Genomic DNA, 6721 nt, shown 5'->3' with positions numbered 1-6721 from the left:
CTAAGTAAGATGCTGTAATGATTATAATTCATGTTATATTATTTGTTTTTGTTTTGTTATAATTTGTCTGTCTGATTTTCATTTATTATTAGTTATATGTCAATTTATTATCATTTACTATTTACCTGTTTGTTTGTTATTCAACTATACCAATGCATTTATTTATGTATTTTAATTGTTATTTACATTGTTATAGTTTTAATTTATTATTAATGATTTTTTTTTTTTTTTTTTTTTTTTTTTGCATCCGACCTAGATATGGATCAAAAGGTCTCCTGTCGGCATGCTTTGCCTTTGTAATCCTTTGTAATATATATATATATATATATATATAAGATTATTTCAGACAAATGAGAGAGAATGCGGGTGGGGAAGGGCAAACGAAGATGTGTTAGGAATAGAGTTTATTGCCCTAACGTTGCGACCAACTTGGTCTTCTTCAGAGGACTACAGCATTACAGACGGATCACAATTCTTATATTCGTAGTGAGAGGGAACCCGCCAAGGTATGAGCGTTATGTTTTCCCTTTGGCTAACGATTTAATTATTAGGACACTTGCTGCTTTCGAGAGGCATTTAAATCCGTCTCTGTCGTTGTTGTTCTTGTTGGCGGCGATATGTGCAGCTTCCACAGTTTTTCTCATTTTCTTCTCAAATCCCTCGTGTAGAATTTCTGCGTTGTTCCAATCAGGTAGATGTCCACATTTGTCCAGGTGACGAACCAGGGAGTTAGATGTTCTATGAGCCCTGAGATCGTTTTTGTGCTCATTCAAGCGTTTATTGAACCCTCGACCTGACTCACCGAAATAAGATGATGGACAACCGTTGCATGGAATACGGTAAATGACACTGAGATTATTACGCATATTATTCTGTTTCTTAAATATTTTTCCTATTTTATTGGAAGATATTTTTGCTATATTTATTCCACCTTTTAACAAATAATCATCAAAAGCTATGGTGTTTGTAGAATTAGGGACAGAAATAAAATGAGACTTATCCTTTCCCGGGGTCCGGACGTTTGGGCCATCGTAGATCTTCTTGGCTTTCCTCGTTGTCCTGGTGATCAAACCTCCGGGGTATTTCAGCTTCCTAAAGGTATTCTTGATGAACTTACTTACATCAAGAAAAACTGTGGAAGCTGCACATATCGCCACCAACAAGAACAACAACGACAGAGACGGATTTAAATGCCTCTCGAAAGCAGCAAGTGTCCTAATAATTAAATCGTTAGCCAAAGGGAAAACATAACGCTCATACCTTGGCGGGTTCCCTCTCACTACGAATATAAGAATTGTGATCCGTCTGTAATGCTGTAGTCCTCTGAAGAAGACCAAGTTGGTCGCAACGTTAGGGCAATAAACTCTATTCCTAACACATCTTCGTTTGCCCTTCCCCACCCGCATTCTCTCTCATATATATATATATATATATATATATATATATATATTCACCTTGGTCTTTGGATCACGTGTTGGACTCGTGATCGACAGCTATTTCCCTCCCGGAAGAGAGCTCAGAGGTCGTATGACCGATCTATGGGTAGTGCTATGACCTTACACGCACACACACACACCCAACTCCCCGCCCACGAGAGTTGGAGTAACGTCTCGAAGCGCAGCGATACTGAAATCATTTCAGCCCTGGGCAGGATTCGAACCAGGTACCGCCGGTGTAGACGTTTCAAGACACTCCCCCAAAACATGACTCCCGGAGTCTCCTGAACCTAGTTTGAAAACACTCCCCAGTCAAATGAAACTAGATTGACAACACTCCCCAGTTAACTGAAACTGGTTTCAAATGACTCCCCATCGGGTTGAAATGACTCCCATTATTGGATGCTTGATTTTTTTTTTTATTAAGGTTGCTCGGCCCATACAATTTTTTTTTTCTAATTACACTATACATGATTAGCTTTTTTTCTTGGATTACAATGACCTATTTATTACTTATTAGAAATTACACTACACACGGATAACTACACTGAAATGGTTGCCTGCGTTATTCTCAAGGTACACCGAATCCTTTATGATTTTACTACCTTTCGGGCTATGTATATGCCTTGTGTGAATAGATCCAAACTTTGCCCAAACACATACATTTACTTGAAACATGTTGGCTGCTGCAATAATCTCTGTAGTTGTTCCCTATACTTTATCCTCACGCATTGAATCAACTTGGATGTTTTCGTTGGTGGAAAGGAAATCACATATCAAGCTTCTGACAACAGGATGTTGGTCCTCTTCTCCAGTGATAGCGAATGCCATGGAACGAAAAAAACCCATTTCCATCACCTTTAATTACTTTGACAGCAAGGGGTTCACTTGTGTTTTTGAAAGTCTTATTTATTTTTCCAGAGGGACCAGATTTTTTCTTAAATATCAGACGTCCACCAGAGTTGTTGCAGATTGCTCGCTGTGTTGCAACTGTTATTGGATTAAATTTGTGGATAATCTCCTGTTGCTGAACCCCTATGATCTGGACAATTGGAGATGGTGGCTCTGATAGAGAAGTTGGAGATGGTGGGTCTGATGAAGAACTTGGTGGTAGAAATCACCATTGTAAATCATATGCAGTGATATATATCAGTTTATGCAAGTTTCTTATTATCAATTATCAATTATTAATCAATTAATTATTAATTACTAATCAATTAATTATTAATTATTAATTATTATTATTATTATTATTATGATGCTAAAATAGAATATCACATATGTTTTTATAAAACCAAACTCACTTTGTTAAGGAACATAGGTCTATTCCAATTTGGTGCATAATTTGAGGCTTAATTGGGATACTGTGCAGTTTCGAGTCAACTTTCTTGAATACTGTGCTTGATTTTTGGCACCGCAAGCAAGTTTTGAGTTTCATTTACGTCAGATACAATTTTGCGCCACCAATATCTTTGCATTATACGATCGACGACTTTTTCTCTGCCCACATGTCCTCCCAAGGCAACAGATTCGTCACTGTAACCAGATCCTCGATGACTAGCAAGTACAATGTCAAGCTGGTATTGGCGATCCTTAATCACCCGAAGGAAGCGAACTTCTGCAATCACAAAAATAAACAATCACAGTCGCGCAATACTACATCTATTGGAACTAACATCTATCTAGGAAATGATAAAAGATAAAGACAAAAATTGCGCATTAGAGCAATAAAGAATGTCAATCAAAATTATAAATTTACGGAATAGGCTACTCACCAGTTATATCTTGCCTGTTAGGTTTATGAACATACTTCAGACAGTCGTCTTGGATTGTGAATGCCTGACACTTCCTTCGAAAATTAGCTTTTTTTCCCTTGTTGTTTCCAACATGCACTGGATACTTTTTTGACCGCAGGAACTCTTCCACCTCGTCCATTTCAGTATTAAAGTCCATGGTAGCACACGACACGACACCACACTGACAACTAACAAATCTCGGCAACACTGGCAATTAACAAACCTCTGTAATATGTTCATTTTCGTTTCATTTCAAAGGTTTCAAAGATTCATTCGAACCAGTTATATCTTTCCTGTTCGGCTTATGAAACAATCACAAAAATAAACAATCACAGTTGCGCAATACTACATCTATTGGAACTAACCTTTATCTAGGAATTGATAAAAGATAAAGACAAAAATTGCGCATTACAGCAATAACGAATGTGTGGTCATTTCAAACTACTGTAGGTTCATTCGAATGGGTAGTCATCTTAAACTAGGTTATCCGCTCATGCCCTTTCTTTCGTGCATCTATTGGAACTAACATTTATCTAGGAAATGATAAAAGATAAAGACAAAAATTGCGCATTAGAGCAATAACGAATGTCAATCAAAATTATAGATTTACGGAATAGGCTACTCACCAGTTATATCTTTCCTGTTCGGTTTATGAAACAATCACAAAAATAAACAATCACAGTCGCGCAATACTACATCTATTGGAACTAACATTTATCTTGGAAATGATAAAAGATAAAGACAAAAATTACGCATTACAGCAATAACGAATGTGTAGTCATTTCAAACTAGGTTCATTTGAATGGGGAGTCATCTCAAACTAGTTTCAATCGAATGGGGAGTCATTTCAAACGGGTGGGGAGTCGTCTGAAACTAGTTTCAAGTGACGGGGAGTCGTCTGAACCTAGGTTGATCTGACTGGGGGAGTCTTTTGAAACGGGGAGTCACTTGAACCGGCTACACCGGCACCCCCGTACTGACAGTGTGTGTGTGTGTGTATTCACCTTGGTCTTTGGATTACGTGTTGGACTCGTCATCGACAGCTATTTCCCTCCCGGAAGAGAGCTCAGAGCTCGTATGACCGATCTATGGGTAATGCTATGACCTTTCACACACACACACACACACACACACACACACACACACACACACACACACACACACACACACACACACACACACACACACACACACACACAACTCCCCGCCCACGAAAGTCAGAGTAACGACCCGAAGCACAGCGATACCGAAATAATTTCGGCCCTGGGCAGGATTCGAACTGGGTACTGCGAGCACCACCATACTTCCCAGTCCAGCGCTCTACCACCGCGCCACCGAGTGTGTGTGTGTGTGTTTGTGTGTATGTGGATAGAGAGAGGGAGTCGGACTAGTCCACCTAGATGAAATGGAGTACATGACATTTCCTGGGGGACCTTTTCTCTCTCCACTTTCTCCCAACCACTCAATCCACAGACTTCTGTTCTCCACGTGGAGGTTGAAATCCGCTAATGTCTCTGGTGCATTGAGAAAATGTCAAATGGATTAGAGATATAGTTCTCTGTGCATTGGAAATCTAGCTTTCAGAAACCTCAATTTTTGGGAGAAGAATGTTCGAAACTTGGAAAATTTCGGATAACAGGAACGGATAGTAAATATTTCCGAATTTGAGAGGCTTTCAATAATACTAATGGGGACCTTTTTCTCTTTGGTATAGTAAAAAAGATAATAATAGATAAATGAATAAATAAATAAATAAATAAATAAATAAATAAATAGATAGATAAGAATAAAAGATAAATAAACATGTAAATAGATAAATAATAGATAAATTAACAGATAAATAAGTATATAACAATGGAAGGTTTAATTATATATTTACTTGGTGTTTGTAGACTTGTATCTAAAAAAAATTGACTTTCCCAGGATCGATTTTATTTGATTGGATTTTATTTCGATCTTATTTTGCCGAAATATTTGGAGAGTTGATTATACTTACCCGGTAATTAAAACAGATAAACTGACAGTTGAAGTTCTTTACTGCTATATTCCAAAACTTCTAGTGGATGCCCTAGTATTCTATTCAGCGTGGAAGTGGTCTTCGAGAGGGTAAAGAACAGTAAGGCATAAGTATGGGGTGAGTTTACAAGAATACGGGTTGAGAGGACCAGGTATATGGTGTACCCTCTGCCATGAGCCAATCAATCACTCCTTGTGGGTTTCCCTAGGGCTACTATACTTCCTCCACTTTCTCCTCTTCCTTCTCCTCCTCCTTTTTCTCCATCTGTTCGTCCTTCTCTTGTTCCTCCTCCTCCTCCTCCTCCTTCTCCTCCTCCATGACCTTTAGTCCTTCATCCTCAAGAGTGATCTTCCAACTTGCCTTTCTATTTCCCGTTCTCTAAATCCTTAGTTGTTATTTCCCGTTTTCTATAACATACCAATCCACCATCTCATGTTTACGTCGTTTTCTATTTCACTTTCTCTTTTCTTCATCCCTTTATTGCTCCCATCTTGGTTCGTCTTCCAACCGAATTATTAATTTCAATCTATCTCTTTTTTCTTGTCATATGTCTTTATTCCTACATCCGTCAGTTTCGTTGTTTGAAAGCTGTTGGAAAGTATATTTTTCCATGTACGAATAGTTGTGTAGAAATATGGGACCCGTTGGATAAATATATAGTCAAAGCCAACATAAATGAATTGAAAGCAAAATTTGATGAGCTGATGCAAAAAGACGGTACCTCATGAGCACGTGTATATTACAATTTGATAAATACAACTAGATAAATATACTACACTAGATGGGGTTAGGATCTGTTATTCAGTTGCAGGGTAATCTCAAAGTTAAGCGGTTAATGTATATACCTGGAATTTGTCCTGGTTAAGATCAGACGATTTTATTCAACTAAAGTTGAGCAGAAACGAGACGACGAAAGGAATTCCAATAAACAGATTCTAGTCGGTTTTGCATGTGTCTAGAAGTGTCTGTCCTTAACTAGAATCTAGGTCCACTTGAAATGAATCAACCTTAAGACCAAAAACTCAATCGTTAACGTTAACGAAATTTCACCCAAAACATTTGTCTGCTTTCACGATTTTTTTTTTGCTTACAAGCATTACTACAACTATTTATATGCATCTGCGCGCATGCGTCGTGATGTGCATGGAATTAGTGGTTTTATTGCTAGCAATCTTTTTAAGAGAAAATGCGTAAAAGTGGGGAATATTGTTGGCGAATAGATTGGTCAGAATAAAACGTTTGATGTGTGTCACTACATTCCAGGACATTTTCTCCCTCTGTACTAACCCATGATCATATCATAGCTTTTCTTTATATTATAACTTGTTTTCTAATCAGTCTACACTTGTGTCTACCCTGTATGAACTTAACTCAAAGAAAAACGCTGATCACTTAACTTTTAATGTCCCTACCTAAATCTCTGCCAATTTTATGACTTCATCCTTTCGGGGTGATATTGTCCCAAACCTTAG

The sequence above is a fragment of the Oratosquilla oratoria genome, chromosome 2, assembly GCF_046742065.1.
Source record: "Oratosquilla oratoria isolate Oo_2021 chromosome 2, ASM4674206v1, whole genome shotgun sequence".
NCBI classification, from domain to species: Eukaryota; Metazoa; Arthropoda; class Malacostraca; order Stomatopoda; family Squillidae; genus Oratosquilla; species Oratosquilla oratoria.
Note: the sequence above shows the minus strand (reverse complement) of the source record.